This window comes from Elgaria multicarinata, chromosome 7 (genome assembly GCF_023053635.1).
Source record: "Elgaria multicarinata webbii isolate HBS135686 ecotype San Diego chromosome 7, rElgMul1.1.pri, whole genome shotgun sequence".
NCBI classification, from domain to species: Eukaryota; Metazoa; Chordata; class Lepidosauria; order Squamata; family Anguidae; genus Elgaria; species Elgaria multicarinata.
Window position 1 is genome coordinate 107,894,570 of NC_086177.1, and position 24,925 is coordinate 107,919,494.

Genomic DNA, 24,925 nt, shown 5'->3' on the forward strand with positions numbered 1-24,925 from the left:
CCTGGAGCCCGAATGCATTCAATCATCTTCAAAGTAAAACTGGCCTTAAGATGAAAATTGAATCTGCTCTGATATATTTGACTAAGCTAAAGAAACTACGGCAGCTTCAACTGGATTTAAAAAGAAAAAGAAAAAGAGGAGAACACACAAAATCAGCTGACCCGGGGTGAGAGGTGGGGAGACAAAATAAAAACAAATGAAGACTGATCACGAATGTGCTTAGACATCCATTCTTTTAAAAAGCCTGTAAAGATTTGTAGCTTTAGAACCTTTACTCCTGGGTAGATGATTCTGATGATCTCTACTGGCTCTGAATTGGGACAGCTTCATAAGAATGATTGATGCCTTTGGTTCTGCTAAACATCCCCTGCCCAAGAACATTGCACTACTATTCTAATCTTGTATACATAAGTGACTCATCTTTACATTGTCTTCTTCTTTTTCCTGTGATGTACATTTAAGAACATAAGAACTTAAGGAGAGTCAAGCTGGATCAAACCAAGAGTCCTCCTAATCCAGCAGTCTGTTCACACAGTGGCCAAGCAGCTCCCCATGGGAAACCCACAAGCATCTCTCCCTTTCCAAGCTGGAAGAAAGTTCCGCTGTTGAGCTTTGCCAGATTTCTAATTTTCATAATCCATTTGTACTTATGATTGCAAATCCTTATGTTGTTGGTTTGCTTAGATTCACAATTATAAGCCACAGTTCAGCCAGAAAGGGCCCTCAGAGCAGCATCCCCAAAAGCAATTAACTCACAATAAAAATTCAGCACAATTAAAAACTAGCAAACATTACACATAAAAGACTGGTGCGACAGATCAATGCAAGAGCAACATCAACAGTGAAAGCCAGAGGCCTCAATAAAACAACCAATTGGGGGGAATGAGTCAACACTGAAGGCCTGTCAAAACAACGTAGTCTTCACCAACCATCTCAAGAACAATAAACAAGGGGGCAGATGGATCTCCCATGGGTGGGAAGGTGCTGTTTTCATAGAATCATAGAATAGCAGAGTTGGAAGGGGCCTACAAGGCCATCGAGTCCAACCCCCTGCAGGAATTTTACTCGTGTCCTGCTTGTGGGTTCCTGGTCAACAGCTGGTTGGCCACTGTGTGAACAGAATACTGGAGTAGATGGACCCTTGGTCTGATCCACCATGGCTCTTCTTATCTTCTTATGTCCAATTCTGGTTAAAAGATAAAGAACCCTCAGTAAAGTAGATAGGTAAGAGATCAGGAATCTCACCAGCATAGGGTGACCATATGAAAAGGAGGACAGGGCTCCTGTATCTTTAACAGTTGCATAGAAAAGGGAATTTCAGCAGGTGTCATTTGTATGCATGCAGCACCTGGTGAAAGTCCCTCTTCATCACAACAGTTAAAGCTGCAGGAGCTATACTAGAGTGACCAAATTTAAAAGAGGGCAGGGCACCTGCAGCTTTAACTGGTGTGATGAAGAGGAAATTTCACCAGGTTCTCCATATATACAAATGGCACCTGCTGAAATTCCCTTTTCAATACAACTGTTAAAGATACAGGAGCCCTGTCTTCCTTTTCATATGGTCAGCCTACCAGAAAATCTCTTCTGCACTAGGAGTCAATGACTTGGGCACAATGCCCAAACTGACAATGTCACAAAGCCATCAGGATTATTGCTGTGTCAATAAACTGCTATAATTAAGGAAAGGAAGAGAAACCATACAATCCTTTTTTTATCCTAAACAAAACATAGCTATTAAAGCCCAATTACAGCTGCCTAGTAGAGTTCCCAGACTTCATTATTTTATTTCCTTAAAGCCAAGAGTTACAATCCTGCTCAGGAACAACAAGAGGGGTGAGAACAGCTATTATTATTATTATTATTATTATTATTATTATTATTATTATTATTGAATAAGAAAGCTATAGTAGCAGCAGCTCTGTAGGAACAAGACAATATCCTTTCTCCTCAACAGGTTTGAGTAAAAATCTCCTTTCTTTTTTATTTTTAAAGAGAAATCTGCTCATGTCCACAATATAGGCTTGAAATGCAGACGTGTCTACTCAGAAGTAAGTCCCATTGAGTTAAATGGGCTTTGCCTCCCCCCCCCAAAAAAAACCCCACAGTGTAGAACAGCAACACCTTTATCTTTCTCAAGCACTCACCATTCTTGAAGATATTTATTTATTTATTACATTTCTATACCGCCCAATAGCCGAAGCTCTCTGGGCGGTACACAAAAATTAAAATCATAGTAAAACAATCAACAGGTTAAATGCACAAATACACAATACAATATAAAAAGCACAACCAGAATAAAAACCACACAGCAAAATTGATATAAAATTAAAATACAGAGTTAAAACAGTAAAATTTAAATTTAAGTTAAAATTAAGTGTTAAAATACTGGGAGGATAAAAAGGTCTTCAGCTGGCGACAAAAGGAGTACAGTGTAGGCACCAGGCGTGACCTCTCTAGGGAGCTCATTACACAACCGGGGTGCCACAGCGGAGAAAGCCCTCCTCCTAGTAGCCACCTGCCTCACTTCCTTTGGCAGGGGCTCACGGAGAAGGTCCCCTGAAGATGATCTTAAGGTCCGGGCAGGTACATATGGGAGGAGGCGTTCCTTCAAATAACCTGGCCCCAAACCGTTTAGGGCTTTAAATGTCAATACCAGCACTTTGAATCGGGCCCGGACCTGGACTGGCAGCCAATGAAGTTGTAAAAGGACTGGCGTAATGTGATCTCACCGGCCAGTCCCCATTAGTAAATGGGCTGCCCTGTTTTGTACCAGCTGAAGCTTCCGGACCGTTTTCAAAGGCAGCCCCACATATAACGCATTGCAGTAATCCAAGCGAGAGGTTATCAGAGCATGGATAACTGTAGCTAGGCTATCTCTGTCCAGATAAGGGCGTAGTTGGTATATCAACCTAAGCTGATAAAAGGTGCTCTTTGCCACTGAGTTCACCTGTGCTTCAAGTGACAGTTCTGGATATTTTTTAAGCACGTCTGTTGCGTCACTTTAAACATGCAGAAGCTTTTGGGGAGCATGAATGGGTGAGCAGAACAAACTGCTTTATTTGTTTCTAGAGACAATTTCCCTTGAAAGAGACTTCTTTTTCCTCAAAACGTGTCAGGAATAAAAGATACTGTGTTTTCTTACACAGCTGCTGCTGTCTTTTCCGTGCTGTCCCACTCACCTAGGGTGACCATATGAAAAGGAGGACAGGCCTCCTGCATCTTTAACAGTTGTATTGAAAAGGGAATTTCAGCAGGTGTCATTTGTATGCATGCAGCACCTGGTGAAATGCCCTCTTCATCACCACAGTTAAAGCTGCAGGAGCTATACTAGACTGACCAGATGAAAAAGAGGGCAGGGCTCCTGCAGCTTTAACAGTTGTGATGAAGAGGGAGTTTCACCAGGTGCTGCAGGCATACAAATGACACCTGCTGAAATTCCCTTTTCAACAGAACTGTTAAAGATACAGGAGCCCAGTCCTCCTTTTCATATGGTCACCCTACACTCACCCATAAACTGCTTCAATCCCATGGACTTCCGTGATATTTTACAGCAGCCACTGAGTGGAATATGATTTGAGACTATGGCCTTAGCTAGATGATGGGTTAACCCAGGCTGATACCCGGGGTCGTCCAGATGACACACAGGGGATCACGGGTTCAGGCAGGGGTCAACCTTCCCTTGCCCCGGGGTAACGGGCACCACTTTTGGCCCGGTATTTCCTGCAGCCTCGACCGTGAGTGTGTAGACTGTTCCGCCGCTTTTCCCAGCTACCGTAATTACTCGTGAGTAGCCAGGAAAAGCGGCGGACCAGGCGCAGCATTCCTCAGGAGTGCTGTGGCCATCAGGGCTAGGGTGGGGGGGAGTGAGGAAAGCCATTAATTTTTTTAAAAAAACCACTTACCTGAGCGCACGAGCATTCGTGCACATGGCCCCTTTAAGACGGAAAAAATGGCAGCCACAACGGGGTCCTTTCTTGACCTTGTCGCGCCTGAGGTGTAGACTAAGTTGAGAGCCCGCGATAGTTGCATCGCAGGCTCTCCCCTCCTCACCACCAGATGATCAGGTAGGTCTAGCAAAGGCCTAACCATTTCAGCACTGCTGAAGTGGAGTGGGCAGATCCTTTCCATTTTAACTGTTGCCAAAACACAAAACAAAAAGCGCCCTTGTTTTGATTAGAATCATAGAATCATAGAATAGCAGAGTTGGAAGGGGCCTACAAGGCCATCGAGTCCAACCCCCTGATCAATGCAAGAATCCACCCTAAAGCTTCCCTGAGAGATGGTTGTCCAGCTGCCTCTTGAAGGCCTCTAGTGTGGGAGAGCCCACAACCTCACCAGGCAACTGATTCCATTGTCGTACTGCTCTAACAGTCAGGAAGTTTTTCCTGATGTCCAGCTGGAATCTGGCTTCCTTTAACTTGAGCCCGTTATTCCGTGTCCTGCACTCTGGGAGGATCGAGAAGAGATCCTGGCCCTCCTCTGTGCGACAACCTTTTAAGTATTTGAAGAGTGCTATCATGTCTCCCCTCAATCTTCTCTTCTCCAGGCTAAACATGCCCAGTTCTTTCAGTCTCTCTTCATAGGGCTTTGTTTCCTATGCTACCATCACTTGCCTCACTGTCTGGTGCCATCATTCCCTCAGTAGTCTCAGCACACAGCTAAATCTTATTAGCATGTAGTATGTTGACAAACATCCTGTTCGCAGCTAAAATGTGCTGCTATTTTTGAAATTTTGTTTTCAGCCCCTCTCACCAGCAAGATGCAGGCCCCAAGGACTTTTCTGAAATGGAATTCTGGCTGAATGAAATTCAACACCACTGAAGTAACCTTGCCTGGCTAGGGTTCTCGTTCATTTGGGAAAGTCTTATATATAGATAGACATATGTGTATGGGCCAATGGTGCTGAACATGGGTCCACCAGGGGGCAGGAGCAGCATGTGTCAGCACAAAGTAGCACATGGCTATTGAGCATGGTGCTTCTACCCCTTCTTCTGTTCATTGAACATGTAGGGGTGTGGTCTTCTCAAAGCTCATTATGTGATGAGTCCAGGAGAGGATCTACACTGGTATATGAAACGTTGTTTTTACAGTCATTGAACGCTTTGTCTTTGAACGATTTAAAATATAGCAGTTTTAAAAACGTTTACTTACTTTTCTCTTTCCGTGGGAATGCATTACTTTTGGCCATACTAAGAAAATAAATCCGTTTGTTCTATTCTGCCAATTTCCCCTCCCACTTCCTCTTCTCTGAGACAATCCTCCACCTACAAACAATCCAGCAAGCAGCCTCCTAAAAGTGAAACTGGAAGTGTCTGCAAAAAAGAGGCTTGAAAGAAAAAAACAGCTCCAACCTTGGGCGCGGAAATTACATAAACATGCCCCCAGGAATGTGATTGGCTAATTAAGAACTACAGGAAACCCATTTAATACGATGAAATCGGCCACATCATAACACATAGAACGACTTATTTCAGAGAAGTTCAAAATAAAAACCGGAGAACAGACCACAATAAAACATCACAAACTGTACGTCATGTGGCGAAATACTACCAAACGCACACTTAAAAATGGTAAGACACGTTCTAACTTGACTAGTGTAGATCCTCACCAGGAAGAAGGATGAAGCAACAGCCAAGGAAATACCAGCAACTGTGAAACCTCAGATAGGGAAACAATAGCACCAAAGAGAATTTTGGAAATAACAATATTTGCATGTTGTAAATATCCAAGGGGGAGGGGTGGAACCTATGCCACTGAAATTGCCAGTTTTTCCCCAGAATTGAAATAGGAGAGTATTCAGTGGATCTCTAATCTTGGCCTTTTGTGAAAGCCATTCCGTACAAAGACAACCACAGTCTTCTCATCCAGCAACTAGCCATCATTATTAAAAACCAGGGGATGAATTCTCTGCTGACGTACGCAGGCCGATATTGTTTTTTGACATACATGCAAAGAAAGCAAGACAGGAGTTCCATAAAATTGTTCCTTGTCCTTTTCAATAGAGCTAAGTAAAGATAGAGATATGGATGTGAATACATCAAATGTTGATAAAGATCAAGGAAAGGAGCGGCATCGTGCCAGCAACAGAGGATGTGATTGAGCAACGTGAATTACAACCCGTTTCGTGATAGCATACTAATGTCGGAGGTCCTCACCAAGCCAGAATGCTATAATCTGCCATAAATAGCCAAGAAATCCCCTAAACTGTCTAGCTGCACAGCTGCTCAGGAAACCTAAGGCACTTATCTGCACATTCTGTCTCTGCCATACCATTTGATGTTAGTTCATGTTAAAATGGCATTTCCCTGTTACATTCCAATCACCTCCAAAAGGCAGCGAATTGCTCTCAATCTGCTTGATTGGCATTAGGCTACATTGTCATAGCGAGCCATGCTTTGGGACTTAGCAGTTGAGGAAACCTCAATGGCATGGGCGCTCATCATAACAGTCTCTATAGCCACACCCTCAAAGGAGAGTCCAAAAATGCAGCCAGTCCTGTAGATGTATACCCATGTGAGTATATTATGAGTATGTTCCACACACATGCACACCCACCCACACCCACACAAAGAGCAACAGTACGGAGCATTTTTATTGCTAATTTATTAGTTAATTCTAACGAATTCTCCCCCATTTATTAGACTCAGCTGTCAGTCTCAGGAGCTATCAATGCATAGTGTAGTGGTTAGCATGATGGACTTTAGCTGGGAAGACCTGAGACTGAATGAGAAAAGGAAAGAGAGGGACAAAACGTGTCCCCAAACATCCTAAGACTACCAGCACAACATTTTCCAGGAGTTCCTTTTCCGAGCACCAGGGAGAAAGTTTTCCCCCCAAAGTTAACAAACTAGTTTTCATCTCCATCAAGAGTAGGCCTTTTGTAAAGCTAATGGATCTTAAAGGTCCATTCAGGACCAAGCCACCCTTAACATATTTTGCATCATAACAAGGAACAATACAGTATATTGTTGCTGAGAAAATATATCCCCCATGCCAAGCTATCCAGCTACTGTGATGATTGCAGGTAAACTCATAGCAAACAGGGAAGTCTGAGGGTGATAGCAGATGACATCAACATTCTGCTAAAAAAGTCCTAGCACTTTGACCCCATAAGCCTTGGCCCAACAACAACACTGTGAACCACCCCCTTGGGCTGACACTCGTTGTATCTATTCCCAAACATTCTGAATACCTAAGGTATTGCCAGTTTAATGGCTTCACTACTAGTGTCCTCAGAACCGAACTGGAACATCAGGTGACACAGTACCCTGGATCATAATGTAGACCCCCCCACTTCTCAGCTGTGACCTTCCTTCTGGCCACACTCAGGGCATGTCTGGACGATGCCTTATCCCGGGGATCGCCCCGGGATCATCCCTGTGTATGCACATGACACAGGGGATCCTTGGGGCAGGGAGGGATGATCCCTCCATTTCCCTGGGATTGCCGGGATGGCTTTTAGCCTGATTTTTCCTGTGGTCTCGGGATCTTCCTGAGACCACGGGATGTGTGGGCAGCCGTCCCAGTTTTGTCCCGGATCCTTGTGACTAAACATGAGGAGCCAGGAACCAGGAACAGAGCTCTTCAAGTGCTCCATGCCCATTGAGGGTGGAGAAGGGAACGGGGGTAGGTTTTTTTAAAAAAAATAAAGCTTACTTTTGCACTGGAGCACAGGTGTGTTCCAGGTCCTGGTGTGTGTGTTTTTAAAAAATGGTGGCCGTGACGTCCTCCTTCCTCCCTGGATGTCGCACACCACATGTGGACTGAGGGGGAGGATCTCGTGATCAGTGTCTCACGAGATCCTCCCCCTCCCCTGGTGTAGACATGCCCTCAGACACGTACAGAAATCGCCATGTGGTCAGCAGCCTTTATGCTTATGCCAAATGAGGATATGGAGCAACCATGGAGGAGGCAGTAACCGAGGGGATGTGTGAAGAGGGTTTCACGGCTGTATCTGCCATCATTTTCATTTAAATATGGTTAGGATTCAGAGAGAAGTCTATTGGGCCTGTGAAAATACCTTAAAAGAGAATAGGTGGGCAACCTTAGAGGTATGTAGGCCATGGAATGGCTATGGACTCCAATTGCTTCATTGCATTAGTTCAGCTTGAGTGACAGAATAGGAGGGGGAAGGACATCGCTGGGATACAAACACTCTCGCTGAACTCTCGCTGTGCATTGCTTAGCCAGCACCAGCTGTTCACTTTCATAGGTCCCTAACCATCACCTTTACCTTAGGTAACCTTTGAATATAGTCCAAACAGCATTTTGAGGTTCAGAAAAGAAAATGCCCGGTGACTTGGACAATAACTAAAATGAAGGCTCCTTAATAAGTCAAAAATCTTAATCCAAAAATTAAGGCCACAGCTAGACCTAAGGTTTATCCTGGGATCATCCAGGGTTCGCCCCTGCCTGAGCAGTGGATCCCCTGTGTGTCACCTAGGTGAACAGGTTTGACCCCTGGACGATCCAGGGATAAACCTTAGGTCTAGCTATGGCCTCAGTCACCCTGCTCATTTTCTCCTCAATACTTTAGTTTAAAAGGTGCAGGGCAGGGTGAAAAAGGCTAGTATTCTTTTGGAAATGCCATGCATATAAGGCCTTTGTGGGGATGCAGAGGTAGATTGAGGAATGACGTCCACCCGGATCACACAGTATCATAAAAACTGCCGATCATTCAGCTGCTCCATTGCTCAAGTTGCGCGATTTTGGAACTCACCCCAACCAGGAAAGGTGGGAGGAGAAACAGGCAGATCACAGATGGTATTACACTACATAGTACTGTGTATACAAAGCATTTTGTTTGTTTTGAAGTATTTTTATCCCATTCCTCAGCCAAAAAGGCTCCTTGATTATTTACAAGTGGCTTATAATCATCAGTAAAAGAAAACAGGCAGGCTTACAAACTAAAAAGACACAACACGCAAGGGAGGGGAAAAGGAACAGGGAGGGAAAAATAAGTCTTTCAGCACAGCTGATGGATTAATTCCAGCAAGCCGCTTCCCCTCCCATCTCCCTCAGCACAGCCTGCTGGATTTATGTACTCCTTAGAATTCTGAAAATCGTATGTACTGGAACCCTATTGGGCAATCTGCAGCCCTCAACCGCACGTGGCTGTCGGCATAATTTTGTACAGCCCTTGGCCTGACTTCATGAGCCCCCTGAAAGCAATCAGTTCAGACCCCTGGCCAGAGAGAGAAAGAGGGGTCATAAAGAGAAAGGGGGGTTATAAAGAGAGAGAGAGAGAGAGAGAGAGAGAGAGAGAGAGAGAGAGAGAGAGAGAGAGAGAAGGGGGTGACAGAAAGAAAGAAAGAAAGAAAGAAAGAAAGAAAGAAAGAAAGGGAGGGAGGGAGGGAGAGAGAGAGGGAGAGAGGGAGAGAGAGAGAGAGGAAGAGAGAGAGAAAGAGAAAGAAAGAGGCCCCACTCTCTTTTGGATCTGGCCCCGCCCATTGCTGGCTTCAGCCCCACTCACTGCAATTATGTGGTCCCTCAAGGGTCCCCCTTAACAGAAAGGAGGTTCCCCGTCACTATCCAATCCCCTTCTTTTCAGTGGTGAGTGAAACACAAAGAAGCCAATCTGGTAAGACATCCATACGCCCCTTGCTTCTCATTCATCCTGGTGCCTTTGCCGTTATTGGTCAAAACACTGGAAGGTGGTGTTAGGCTCACTTCATGTTTGTGATAGATCCATTCCTTGATCCAAGCCAGAATTTCAGAATGCCCTGGGTAGAGTACTCTGAAGTACTCTGAAGATGTAGTTATGGCCACCCATTTGGATGGCTTTAAAAGGGGGTTGGATAAATTCCTGGAGGCGAAGGCTATCAATGGCTACTAGCCCTGATGGTTGTGTGCTATCTCCAGGAGGGAATCTACACGTTGTACTGAAGGCGCTTCCATGCGCCCCCAGTACACCCCCAAAACGCTTTCCTGCCTACTTGCAGCCCAGAAGAGACGAAGGAGGAGGCGACTGGGGAATCCGGCCACGTCCTTGCCGCCACCGCCACCTCCCCGCCGGCCTCCTGCTGCCGGGGTAAGAGAGACCTGGGTCGGAGAGCTCGCTGGAAGCGGAAGCCGAGCTCTCCGACCCGGGTCGCTCTTACCCCGGCAGCAGGAGGCCGGTGGGGAGCCGGCGGCGGCAAGGACGTAGCCGGATTCCCCAGCCGCTGCCTCCTCCGTCTCTTCTGGGCTGCAGGTAGGCAGGAACACACCATCGTTTTGGGGGTGTACTGGGGGCGCATGGAAGCGCCTTCAGTACGACGTGTAGATTCCCTCCAGTATTCAAGGCAGTAAGCCTATGTGCACCAGTTGCTGGGGAACATGGGTGGGAGGGTGCTGTTGCACTGTGTCCTGCTTGTTCATCCCTGCCCAATGGCTGGTTGGCCACTGTGTGAACAGAGTGCTGGGCTAGGGCCGTAGCTAGACCTAGGGTTTATCCCAGGATTGTCCTGGGGTCAAACCTGTTCATCTAAGTGCCACATATGGCATCCAGTGCTCAGGCAGGGATGAACCCGGAATGATCCTGTGATAAACCTTAGGTCTAACTACGGCCTAGATGGACCCTTGGTCTGATCCAGCATGGCTCTTCTTATGTTCTTGCATTCTTACTCATATGGATCAAGGGATGGATCTGTCACAAATGTCTGAATTTGCGACAAAACATCCTCCAGATTCTCCTTTATATTTCTATAAATAACAGGACAGGAGATTTAGTTATAATTCAAAGGAGCAACTCCTTCCACAATTGTGCTGAGAGAAAGGTGCATTTACTAATCATGATCAGGGTTAGACAGTATTGAGAAGTTCAGACTACTGATCTATATGAGAAATATTTATGTGACAAGATGGACCATCTAGAAGATGAAGGAAGGCTTCTACTTTTGGGACTTTCACTGCAATTATTTATTTATTTTTAATTAATGGTACATATGATGGAAAATGACAATAATCTTATATACGTAATGTATGGAGTGTTGTTGTTTTTCATTTTCACGATGTATTTTCTGCTCTGTTTTGTTGATATTCACAATAAAAAGAAAAAAGAAAGAAAAACAATTACTCAACAACAACTACACATTACTGCATTCATATCTCAGCAGTTCACAACTCCCAGAGTATATTTATACACTGCCTTACCACCAAACATCCTTAAAAACCAAGTAAAATGCAAAATTAGGAACAGCTTTATGAAAGACCATAACTAGGGGGACCATATGAAAAGGAGGACAGGGCTCCTGTATCTTTAACAGTTTTATAGAAAAGGGAATTTCAGCAGGTGTCATTTGTGTATATGGGGAACATGGGGAAATTCCCTCTTCATCACAACAGTTAAAGCTGCAGGAGCTATACTAGAGTGACCAAATTTAAAAAAGGGCAGGGCACCTGCAGCTATAACTGCTGTGATGAAGAGGAAATTTTCCCAGGTTCCCCATATATACAAATGGCACCTGCTGAAATTTCCTTTTCATTACAACTTTTAAAAATATAGGAGCCCTGTCCTCCTTTTCATATGGTCGCCCTACCATAACAGAAGTCGATAAAAATGAACGAAACTAGCAGATAAAAGTCCAAGAGAAGGCATTTAAAGGAAACTAAAGATGAAATCCTGTTGTCCCTATGAGTCAAGCCAACGATTCCCCCTCTATCCAATTAACTTATTTCCTCTACCTGAATGGGTATACCTGCATCTCACCTGGCCAGGAGAAACAATGCAGCAATATGGACAGACCCCATTCAGCAATATATTTATAAATCCCAGGTGAGTATTTTGGGCTTCAAGAATTAATTTAGGGTGGTGCTCCCTGAAGCATCTCCCAAGCCAGATAACACAAAGTGGTACCATAAGATATACATTTGCTCAAACAACCTTCAAGAATAACAAAACTTTCTAATGAGGAAACAAGCAAGTCACATGGCCATATGCAATAAGAGTAAGACAATTTAAAGTGTAATAGCAACAGTGGCTAGCATATTCTTAATAAAAAATTAATACAGACAGGGCTCCTGTATCTTTAACAGTTGTATTGAAAAGGGAATTTCAGCAGGTGTCATTTGTATATATGGGGAATCTGGTGAAATTTCCTCTTCATCACAACAGTTATAGCTGCAGGTGCCCTGCCCTCTTTTAAATCTGGTCACTCTAGTATAGCTCCTGCACCTTTAACTGTTGTGATGAAGAGGGAATTTCCCCATGTTCCCCATATATACAAATGACACCTGCTGAAATTCCCTTTTCTATGCAACTGTTAAAGATACAGGAGCCCTGTCCTCCTTTTCATATGGTCACCCTACTTTATATCTACCTAGCCTACAGGCATAGGTAGCAGAGCTTAAGTAACCATGTTGGGTAGGGTTGTTATTCTCCCAGGATTTCTCTGCTCAGCCATGTTAACCTCTCAATATTTATGTTTCACCAAACATTAGCTCTAGTTCCTTATCTTAAACAAACATCTCTGGAGCTTGATTCAAAAAGTAAGTTCAGGCCCAATCACAAATCCTGCACCTAACCTTGGGCTCATCTACACCAAGCAGGATATTCCACTATGAAAGCAGTATGAAAATGGTATATAAAAGGCAGGAGCCATACTACTGCTTTACAGTGATACTGAAGTGCACTGCAGGATCTACACTACTGCTTTACAGTGGTAACGAAGTGCATCAACAACTGTTGGGGCCCATGATACATCTACACCAAGCAGGATATAACACTATGAAAGTGGTATGAAAGCAGTAGATGGTATGTGTCATGGGTCCCAACAGTTGTCAGTGCACTTGAATACCGCTATAAAGCAGTAGTGTGGCTCCTGCCTTTTATATACTGCTTTCATACCACTTTCATAGAGGAATATCTGCTTGGTGTAGATGAGCCCCTAGTCACGGGCCACAGATAGACCTAAGGTTTTTCCTGGGATCATCCAGGGTTCGCCCCTGCCTGAGCACTGGATCCCCTGTGTGTCACCTAGATGAACAGTTTTGACCCCTGGATGATCCAGGGATAAACCTCAGGTCTAGCTATGGCCACAATCAGACTTACAGCTAACTAGGTCCTGATCGAAGCACACATTCTGTACTTGAAACCAGATCCCCTGGCCAGATCTACACTACTACTTTAAAGCGCTTTATAACAGTTTTGACAAGTGTATATGGAGTGTGTCCTGGGCCCCAACAGTTGTCAAAAGTGTTATAAAGCGCTTTAAAGCTGTAGTGTAGATCCTGCCTAGCACATAGCATAAATACAGAGAACTAACCTCTCTCCACTTACAGTTAGCAGACACAGATTGAATAAAGGCAACACTCCTATGAAATTCAATGCATTTTTGCTAGTTTTACATCTTTTCCTCATACCACATGCCACCTTTTCATAGGTGGAGATGAAGGTCCTCCCGAGATTATTAGTCATTCTTATTTTATTTCCTCTGCCATTTCCAGAAATTCCTTTCCAAGGATGTTCAAACCGGGACACAACCTGAGGGCAAGGGCCCGTTGGTAACTCTAATGCATTCCCTTGCCTTTTCCGACTCCTTCAAAGAAGCATCTCGTTCACCTCTTCACCTTTCCACTGTGCTCTGAAATGATCTTGTCAATGAGCTGTCAACCAGGAGTCTTCGAGGCTGGTGGAGTTGTAGGTCATTCACCACCCCTTTGTATGTGTGATATGTTTAAGGTGTTCCTTTCGGGATAGGTTACATTACACTCTCCTGTGATGAAATCCATCAACCATTGTGTTGGCAGTTCCTGAGGTTTATTAGATCTCTCCACGGTTCTTCTTGTTCCTTCCTTCCCCTGATCTCTGTGGGCTTCTTTCTATTCACCTCCTCTTGTGCTGGGAATTGAACCCCCACCTATTGTTTGTTTCTTGCCCCTTAACCACTGTTTAAAAAATCTATGGCTGTGTTTCACCTCTCACCCGGTGATTGCTAAACCTCTCAAACAGCTTCTGGGAAGGGGCTTTATCGAAACCTTTTAAAACCATCTGAATGTAGCAGACTGCACACTTCTTCCCATTCCTCAGGACGTGAAATTTCTATCTGACATAGAATGGAACATGCAACAAAGTATTATAAAATGGCAAGCGGGTGGGGAGACATAAAGCACTACCAGAATCTGATTTATAAAGCCCAAACAAGCATTTGTGTATCCTACATTTGGGACCAAAACAAACATTCGATTAAATCGGTGTCTAGTAGCTACATTTTTAAAAATCTGTACTCTAGTTTAGGTGCAGGGAAAGAAATCCGTAGCAAGACTCTACTGTTGGGGGGGGGGCATTAAAGTTTTGGATCAGGCCTCTGCATTTACTCTAGAGTGAAATTGAAGGGTGGGGAGACATATCTGTTAGATACAGATTAAAAGTAATGTCTGTTTTGGCACTTTTTATAACTTTTATACTGACAAGGACTTTATTATAAGGCCTAATGACTAGCTGATATCTACCTGGCTGTGAAACCCCTCCAGCTATTCCTGGCCTACTGTGATGATAAGATAGGTTGTCTGGGAAAACAGAAGGACTGAAAACTAGCAAACAGAATGAAAAGAAGAGACTCAAGCTGATTGGGAAACGTGAGAGAACAAGGGACCACCATGGATTCCTTTTTGGACTGCTGTTATGGATCTATGCACCTTTGTCATACTGCAGTTAAAAGAGCTGGGACCAGATGTTGCTAGTTCTTAAGGGAGCTGAAATGGACATTTACAAATTTGCTGACTTTCCCAAATGTGCCGCTCAAATTTTGAAGGTGAATTTTCACCTCAGCTTCCCCAAATCTCTGTCAGGTATTTGATTTGAAAGTGTTCATATCCAAGTGGAGGTTTTTCTGGAACTGAAGAACAAAGTGGATAATTTCTGAGATAGTCATCTCAAGGTCTTTGAGAGCAGCCAGGATGTGCAGCTGGATGGCTCTCTGACCAAGGCCGTTTGCCCATGTTCTTTTTTTTTCTTGAGGCATAGCAACACAATCCTGGTGATGAACAATATCCTTGTTCATATTGCATGTGGACACTATGATTGGCTCACAAGGCTATTAATATGTGACATGTGATTGAAGAGTGTGGAGAGTTTGTGTGAAGAGCTATTGTGTAAAGTTCCTCAACTATGTTATGCTCTATGTAAATATTTGTAAAGTAAATTTAGATTAGTAGTCCAAAACGCTGTGTCTGAGTATTCCTTCACTTCGTGAACATCTGCCTGCTGCCAGTGACCTCCGTCTCTGCTGACGTGTGCTTGCACTCTGTGCATGCACTGAGGGAGCGCAATACATCAGACTCCTAGCAATCTCATGCTTTATTTATTTGTTTGTTACATTTACATACTGCCTTTCCTCCAAGGCAGCACGCATAATCCTCCCAATTTATAGAATCATAGAATCATAGAATAGCAGAGTTGGAAGGGGCCTACAAGGCCATCGAGTCCAAACCCCTGCTCAATGCAGGAATCCACACTAAAGCATCCCTGACAGATCCTTGTCCAGCTACCTCTTGAATGCCTCTAGTGTGGGAGAGCCCACAACCTCCGTAGGTAACTGATTCCATTGTCGTACCGCTCTAACAGTCTGGAAGTTTTTCCTGATGTCCAGCCAGAATCTGGCTTCCTTTAACTTGAGCCCGTTATTCCGTGTCCTGCACTCTGGGAGGATCGAGAAGAGATCCTGGCCCTCCTCTGTGTGACAACCTTTTAAGTATTTGAAGAGTGCCATCATGTCTCCCCTCAATCTTCTCTTCTCCAGGCTAAACATGCCCAGTTCTTTCAGTCTCTCTTCATAGGGCTTTGTTTCCAGACCCCTGATCATCCTGGTTGCCCTCCTCTGAACACGCTCCAGCTTGTCTGCGTCCTTCTTGAATTGTGGAGCCCAGAACTGGACGCAATACTCTAGATGAGGCCTAACCTCACAACAACCTCACAACGATCCTGTGAGAGAGGTTAGGCTGAGTGTCAAAGACTGGCCAAAATTCACCCAGCAAGCTTCATAGCAGAATGAGGACTGGAGGTCTCCCAGATCCCAACTGAAAACTCGAACCACTATACCACACTTTCGAATATGCCTGGCATCAAATGTGAAATCTGGTAAGCTTTCAGTTGTCAAATATCCTTGTGTAAAGGATAAATACCTAAATACCTTTACATGGCAACTTACAAATTTCACCATGCGTGGAACATGGCTGCAGATCAACTATCAAATACTAATTATCTTTTCATGCCAACTGTCCTATACAATGTCCTGATGCTGGGCTTGGGTGAACATAATACCAGCTGAATACTCATGAAATTCTGCCTGTTTAAGAAAGGTTATGATGCTGTGCAGCTCTGCTTTTGGTGATAAAGTGCCAAAAAATAAAAAGTTAAAGAAGAGAGAGAGAGAGAGAGAGAGAGAGAGAGAGGCCTTAGCTAGACCTAAGGTTTATCCCGGGATTGTCCCGGGGTCATCCCTGTTCATGTAAATCCTGGGAGCAGGCAGGGACAACCCTGGGATGATCCCAGGGTAAACCTTAGGTCTAGCTAAGGCCACAGAGAGAGAAATATCTGAAGAATGAACCGCAGTTGAAGAGAGAGGCTTTCCTTTGAACTGTCCGGCTAAACACACTGAGGCCTTAGCCAGACCTAAGGTTTATCCCGGGATCATCCCAGGGTCATCCCTGCCTGCTCCAGGGATATCCTGTGTGTCATTTACATGAACAGGGATGACCCCAGGACGATCCAGGGATAAACCTTAGGTCTAGCTAAGGCCTCAGTTTTTAGGACAGTACTTATGAAGTTGTCTACCACTGAAATCTTTCCCTTAGCCTTCCAACAACCCAGCAGCTTTAGAAATTCATGATAAAGCCACATATCCCCCAACCTCGTTATGCAGCCCAAGCCAGAAAAAGGAAAGGAAAAAGGAAAGGAACCTCTCATGCAAAGCACTTGAGTCATTACTGACTCCTAGAGGGATGCCTGCTTTCTTGGCAGGCCTCATAGCGGGGTGGTTTGCCATTGCCTTCCCCAGTTGCAGTTACCTTTCCCCCAGCTAGCTGGGTACTCATTTTACTGACCTCAGAAGGATGGAAGGCTGAGTCAACCTGAGCCGGCTGCCTGAGAACCAGCTTCCGCTGGGATCGAACTCAGGCCGTGGGGAGAGTTTCGGCTGCAGTAACTGCCGCTTACCACTCTGCGCCACAGGAGGCTCTAAGCCAGAAAAACTGCAGCTAAATCTCTGAGCGCAGTATTTTCTAATGTGGCATTAAATGTTTTTGCTCGAAGGCTGCCTCATCTTCCCAAAAAGGTTTGGACCGCTGATCTCTCAAGGAGTTTGGGGAAAGTTCTGATTGCGATGTGTTCAATAGTATCCTAGAGCAGATCTACACAGCATAATGAAGGCGCTTGCATGCGCCTGCAGTGCGCCCCCAAAGCGATTGTGTAGATCCTGCCCTGGAAGAGGTGGAGGAAGAGGCGGAGGAGTAGGCGGCTGGGGAATCTGGCCGTGTCTTTGCCGCCACCGCTGCCCACCTCCCCGCCGGCCTCCTGCTGCTGGCAAAAGAGCTACCCGGGTCAAAGAGCTTCTTCCGCTCTCCACCCCGCCTTGTTTCGCCAAGCTCTCCGACCCGGGTGGCTCTTTCACCGGCAGCAGGAGGCTGGCAGGGAGGTGGGTGGCGGCGGCAGCGGCAAGGATGTGGCCGGATTCCCCAGCTGCCTCCTCCTCCGCCTCTTCCTCAGCCTCTTCCAGGGCAGGATCTACACAATCGCTTTGGGGGCACACTGCAGGAGCATGCAAACGCCTTCAGTATGCTGTGTAGATCCGCCCCAAGTTATACAGACAGAAAGGAGAATCAGGGCCTCCTAGTTGAAAGTTGGGCTTTCCTTGTGGCAGAATTTGGAACAGACCAAGCCTTGCTCATCACAATTTGCATAACATTGGTCTATGCTAATTTATATGTAAATATGCAAATTCAGGAACAATTTTTGCAATTTAAATAGAAATACAATACATCCTACTCTAGTGTAGAAGATTGGGACCAGATGACCTGTGTGACTTGTTCGGTCTTCTCTCCAGGTGCTAACTGGGAATGGGCCACGTCAAGGCCCATCAACTCTTCTTTCTGAAGGTTCTTTCCCTTTAAATCAGATTTGAACTGGACATCCCTTCCAATAGAGGATTGTCCTCTGTAAACAAGAACACATGGCTACCCTAGGGGACAGGCATATTTCAGGTCTCCCAAAACAGAGTAGGCATCCAGCAACATTCACCTCCAGACTGAGAAGGGCTTATCATGAGTATGGTGACCCTATGAAAAGGAGGACAGGGCTCCTGTATCTTTAACAGTTGGATAGAAAAGGGAATTTCAGCAGGTGTCGTTTGTAGGCATGCAGCACCTAGTGAAATTCCATCTTCATCACAACAGTTAAAGCTGCAGGAGTATAGCTAGCGTGACCAGATACAAAAGAGGACAGGGCTCCTGCAGCGTTAACTGTTGTGGTGAAGAGGGGAATTTCACCAGATGCTGCATGCATACAAATGACACTTATTGAAATTCCCTTTTCTATGCAACTGTTAAAGATACAGGAACCCTGTCCTCCTTTCCATATGGTCACCCTAATCATGAGCAGTAATGGCTTCTTTCTTCTAAATGTCTTTCAGACATTTAGGCATCAGCAGCAGAGGCTCCTTTCTCACCAACTGTTTTGTTTCACCCAGAATGCCCCAGACACAATGTTATTCCAGAGTATTGTGGGATGGAGGGAAGCCATCATACAAAATGGCAGCTATTATTATTTTCACACACAAACACACACACACACACACACACACACACACTGGCCCCGGGGCAACACTGCTTCTGGAACATTCTAGGATAAGCAAAATCACTGCTGGTTTACCAAGATAGGAGATCTGTTAGTATTACTTTGTTATTGCTGCTGCCGTCTTTCGCACATGGGGTTCATCACCAAGCAGATATTCCACTATGAAAGTGGTATATAAAAGGCAGGAGCCACACTACTGCTTTATAGTGGTATTGAAGTGCACTGACAACTGTTGGGACCCATGACACATACTATATACTTCTTTCATACCACTTTCATAGTGGAATATTATTATTATTATTATTTATTTATTTATATAGCACCATCAATATCCTGCTTGGTGTAGATGTGCCCATAGTAAACAGGAAAGAAGTTCCTGCCACTGCAAAAGATAAGCACACCCAGACATCTCACCATGAATGGCTGGTGAATTTTTCAGGTGGCATTTCATAACAGCTCTAAATTCTGTCTATCAGTCTATATTGAGATAGGACACAGTATTCTATTTAATACCTAGGTGTATCACATAGAATGATACTGTGGCCTCCATCAATGCCAATGGGCCCTGGGGCCCAGGCAGATGCCCTAGGATGCTGGGTGCTGGCACTGGATCTGGCATCCTAGCTGAAAGATTGACTTGACTGGTGTCACATCTTTCAGTGAACTAAGCCCTTCTTATAGCAAGCTCTGCGCTGCTCGATAATTTGAAGCAAATCAAGTCTGAACAATCCTTGCCCAGTCTGAACACTTCATCTGGGAGCATCTCTGTCCCATTATAATTTAATGGAAACATTTTCTTGTCTCTTGCAAAAATGCAGGCTCTTTGCAAAATTCAAATAAAGAAAAATGCCCAGTGGCCTTGTAATTCCCAAGCAACACTGCAGTGTATTAATGAACATATTCATCACCCAGAAAATGCTCCTAGACCTTGTCAAAAAGAATTCCAAGAAACATCAGGAGGGACAATAGAAACTAAGCATCTGCAGACATTTGGCAGAAGCACTATCATGGAATTGACCAAGAATCAAATCTGCAAACCTCAGAATAAATGATGACAAGCAGTAGTTCCAGTCATAGAATCATAGAATAGCAGAGTTGGAAGGAGCCTACAAGGCCATTGAGTCCAACCCCCTGCTCAAGGCAGGATTCCACCCTAAACCATCACTGACAGATGGTTGTCCAGCTGCCTCTTGAAGGCTTCTAGTGTGGGAGAGCCCACAACCTCCCTAGATAACTGGTTCCATTGTATGATTCTAAGTCCAGCATACTCGCCTCCCTAACATGTTATTTCTCTATGGCAAGGTATGTCCTATGTTTTTCCCATGACAGCAAATCTCTACTTGTGAACTGAAGTGGTAGAGTCTTCGACAACCTTTAACCCTTGATTTGCCTGACCAAAATATATGAGTCACAAAACTGGAGATGGGTGTAATATTTAGTGGACATCCAATCTCTTTCTCCACCAGTAAGATTTTTAGTGGTTCCAAAAGAAAAAGACAAAATGAGTATGTCCAAGTACAACTTTTTCACACTTCACTCATGTTCTATATGGAAAGCATGTCCATAGTGGAAATAATGTCAATGTATAAACATCTGAAACATCCTGACTGTTAGAGCAGTATGGCAATGGAGTCAGTTACCTAGGGAGGTTGTGGGCTCTCCCACACTAGAGGCCTTCAAGAGGCAGCTGGAGAAACATCTGTCAGGGATGCTTTAAGGTGGATTCCTGCATTGAGCAGGGGGTTGGACTCGATGGCCTTGTAGGCCCCTTCCAACTCTACTATTCTATGATTCTATGATTCTATGAGCTTCATGATTTGCATGCAGTTCACCAGGTTCATTCTTAACTTTCCAAAGAGAAATGAGATGCAGTTGTCCTGACCTCATCCAGCCCTAGGATGAATAAAATATTTGTATCGGGTGAATATTATGCAAGGTGTGCTGAGTAAGTGCCTGTGGGATGCTTGAGGAATTCAATCTTTGCTAATTTTGGTACAAAGTGACCTGGGGGTCATCTACACCAGCAGGATATTCCACTATAAAAGTGGTATATAAAAGGCAGGAGCCACACCAAGCAGGATATCGTGGTATGAAAGCTGTATATGGTATGTGCCAATGGGCCCCAACAGTTGTCAGTGCACTTCAATAATTCTATAAAGCAATAATAATAATAATAATAATAATAATAATAATAATAATATTTCTTTCCCGCCTCTCCATTCTGATCGAGGCGGGGAACAACAATAAATGATAAAATACATAAAACTGAATTAAAACATAATATACATTGTTAAAAACATCCTTAAAAAAATCCTAAAACCATCTTAAAATTCCATTGGATAGGAGATCAGTCTTTATAGGTAGTGTGGCTCCTACCTTTTATATACCGCTTTCATACCACAGTCATAGTGGAATATCCTGCTTGGTGTAGATGAGCCCCAGATCTACAAATCCCAGAGTAATATGCAGATCAGTTCACTGGGCTTCCTCACTCCCTGAAAGTTCTTATGCAGTTCTCAGCTCAAAAAAACACGACAACCTTGTGTTTTGAGAGAAAATACATTCAGGGCACAATCTTATGAGACTGCAGCCCATTAGATGGAAGTCTCAAAGCTTGGAGGCTTCCAAAAATCCTATGCCCTGCCAACCTAAAAAAGAAAAAAAGAAAACCAGCAAGAAATGCTTGTGAGCAAACCTAGCTCACTTACGGGCAGTAGTTGGGATGGATGATGAAGAGGCCCTGGGATTCTTGGCTTCTCGTATCCCCCTCCCTGCCCCACCCACTGGAATGCGCCCTTTCCAACCTCTGCAAAATCCTCCATGTTCACTATTGTGACTTCGGAAAGAAGCTGGCATGGTTCTTTCTGCCACAGCTGTGAGGTGGGGAGGAGGGATCCAATGTTGACTAATACCTTGAGAGGGGGAGTCCAAAATATCCTGTAGTCTCTGGAACACTCTCCCAGGGTTTCTCTGTTAAACATATGGATTTCAGTGAGGATTTTTGTGCTTTTAAATTTAAAAAAAAATGCAGATTAATGCAGAAATGGGATGGAACAGACTGATGATCCTGTGACACGGAACAGAAAAGAGATGTATTCATCCAGCTTTAGCTGGCTGCTAGCAGTTTCAGCTATTATTGCCTAGCCCTTCCACAATTACCACCACCCAAGGTCAGCTTGAAGGACCTGGGCAAAACTAGAATATATAAATGCAAGGGAAAGGAAAGGAACCTCTCGTGCAAGCACTGAGTCATTGCTGACTCTTGGAGGGACGCCAGCTTTTGCTGACGTTTTCTTGGCAGGCCTTATAGCGGGGTGGTTTGCCGTTGCCTTCCCCGGCCATTGTTACCTTTCTCCCAGCTAACGGGGTTCTCATTTTACCGACCTTGGGAGGATGGAAGGCTGAGTCTACCCGAGCCGGCTGCCTGAAACCAGCTTCCGCTGGGATCGAACTCAGGCCGTGGGGAGAGTTCAGCTGCAGAAACTGCTGCTTTACCGCTCTGCGCCACACGAGGCTCTTATATAAATGCAAAAATACTAAGAAATGAAATTCAACTCTCCGCATGCATGATAGGGGGACAAAGGGGTATGAGGAGTGGCAGATGGACATACCTCATGCAGATCTGTGAAGGGGGCAACAAAAGAGAAGGAAGGACCCAATGGAATCAATGGAATTTAAGGTAGTCAAGACCAACTTGCCTCATTGATTTCAGTGGGCCTACTCATGTGCATGACTAAGGCCATGGCAAGACCAGGGGGTAGTAGGGCAATGATCTCATGATTTTATGATCACAAGATCACCCCCCTGGTCTACACGCAGTACATGACATTGCGGTCGCCATTTTGGTTTGGTTTTTTAAGGTAAATGAGCACAGGAGTGCTCGAACGCTAGGTAAGGTTGCTGTTGTTGTTTTTAAAAAATCTCATTCTCCTCCCACCCCACCCCCGATGGGAACAGAGCTTCTGTGCCCCATGCCCAGGTCCCAGCTCCTCTCGGTTACCCGCAAGGATCCGGGACAATCGCGAGGCCCGCCCACATGTTCCACGGTCTCAGGATGATCCCGAGACCATGGAAAAAGCAGGATGAAATGGTAGGATGAAATCCCGTCATGTGGATGCACACGGATGATCCCGGGACGATCCCAGAATATAGGCCTGGTCTAGCCATGGCCTAAATCCAGATCCACCCCAATGTCTCAAGTAAGTGTCTGTGATCCTTGCCCCTTTGAACTCATTAGCCAGGACACTGGAAAGTGGGAGCAATGTTACCTCTTACTGAGCCCCTGAGTAGACACCCATCTACACTGCACATTTATACTTGTTTCACTGTAAGTAAAAAGACTGTGGACCTACTTTATTAAAGCTGAAAATCATCCCTGTGAATTATGTGGAAACTCTAAATGATGAAATATTACTGGAGCTAACTAGGTGTGGAGTTCATTACTAATCATCAGAGGGAGAAGGGCCACCTTTCAAGCTGGCATGTTGAACAGTGTATACAAAGATGTTTAGTCAAAACCTCCTTTCTTGTCATTTCAACCTGTGAGTTCAGATCCTACCCTCCAGAGCAACAAATTTGTTCTATCATCTATGTAACAGTCCCCCAAATATTTGAAGATGGCTAACATACCATCACTTCCCCCTGACTTTCTTATGATCTCTTACCCCAACTCCTTCAACCTTTCCTTTGTCTCATGCTTCAAACACCCCAAATACCCAAAACAAGAAAAACGAGAGCTCATTTTCAACACGAGCAGCATGTATTCCCTCTCCACTCAGTAACTACTGCCTTTCCCCACGCATTATAAATCTGAGAAAGGATTTTATTTATTTATTTATTTATTTATTGCACTTACATAGCGCTTCCATAGCCAGGGCTCTCTGGCCGGTTTACAGAAATTCTAAAATTAAGATAAAAACGAGTATACAAAATTTAAAATTCTAAAACACAGAACATACACACATAAAGCATTAAAAACCGTTAAAAAACTAAACACGTGGGTGATTAAGATGCAACTTTGACGCCCATTTCATTTCAAGGGATTAAGCACTCTGGGAATGAATGTGTATACATTCCCAGCTCCAGTTTTGGAATCCAATTAGATCACCATATACTTCCGCCTTATCCCTCATTTAGGCCTCTCTTTCTTAACCTGGGCCTTAGCTAGACCTACCTGTAAATCCAGGCTAGAAGAGGGGAAATCCCACGATGCAACTATCATGGGATCTTACCCTCATTCACACGCAAGGCGTGATGAGCTCTGGAGGAGAGCCATCGCACCCACCATTTTTTTAAAAAAAAGTTTTAAAGGGCCAGCAGTGCAGGAGCGCTCCAGCAGGTAGGTTTTTTATAAAAAAAAATATTCACAGAATCATAGAATCATAGAATAGCAGAGCTGGAAGGGGCCTACAAGGCCATCGAGTCCAACTCCCTGCTATATGCAGGAATCCACCCTAAAGCAACCCTGACAGATGGTTGTCCAGCTGCCTCTTGAAGGCCTCTAGTGTGGGAGAGCCCACAACCTCCCTAGGTAATTGATTCCATTGTCGTACCGCTCTAACAGTCAGGAAGTTTTTCCTGATGTCCAGCTGGAATCTGGCTTCCTTTAACTTGAGCCCGTAGACTGTTCCGCCGCTTTTCCCGGCTACCGCAATTACTCGTGAGTAGCCAGGAAAAGCGGCGGACCGGGCACAGCACTCCTCAGGAGCGCTGTGGCCATCAGGGCTAGGGTGGGGGGGAGTGAGGAAAGCCATTATTTTTTAAAAAAAAACCACTTACCTGAGCGCACGAGCATTCGTGCACCTGGCCCCTTTAAGACGAAAAAAATGGCGGACGCAATGGGGTCCTTTCTTGACCTTGTCACGCCTGAGGTGTAGACTAAGTTGAGAGCCCGTGATAGTTGCATCGCAGGCTCTCCCCTCCTCACCACCAGATGATCAGGTAGGTCTAGCAAAGGCCTAACCATTTCAGCTCTGCTGAAGTGGAGTGGGCAGATCCTTTCCATTTTAACTGTTGCCAAAACACAAAACAAAAAGCGCCCTTGTTTTGATAAGAATCATAGAATCATAGAATAGCAGAGTTGGAAGGGGCCTACAAGGCCATCGAGTCCAACTCCCTGCTCAATGCAGGAATCCACCCTAAAGCATCCCTGACAGA

At 44.8% G+C, this 24,925-nt stretch overlaps 2 protein-coding genes across 2 annotated transcripts in view; both read right to left on the bottom strand.

Moving 5' to 3' along the window:
* The window catches only part of LOC134401988 (MAP kinase-interacting serine/threonine-protein kinase 1-like), a 758,389-nt gene that overhangs the window by 556,265 nt on the left and 177,199 nt on the right, over window positions 1–24,925 (bottom strand). The window lies entirely within an intron of this gene.
* KCNK9 (potassium two pore domain channel subfamily K member 9) overlaps window positions 1–24,925 on the bottom strand; it is a 107,314-nt gene that overhangs the window by 38,423 nt on the left and 43,966 nt on the right. The window lies entirely within an intron of this gene.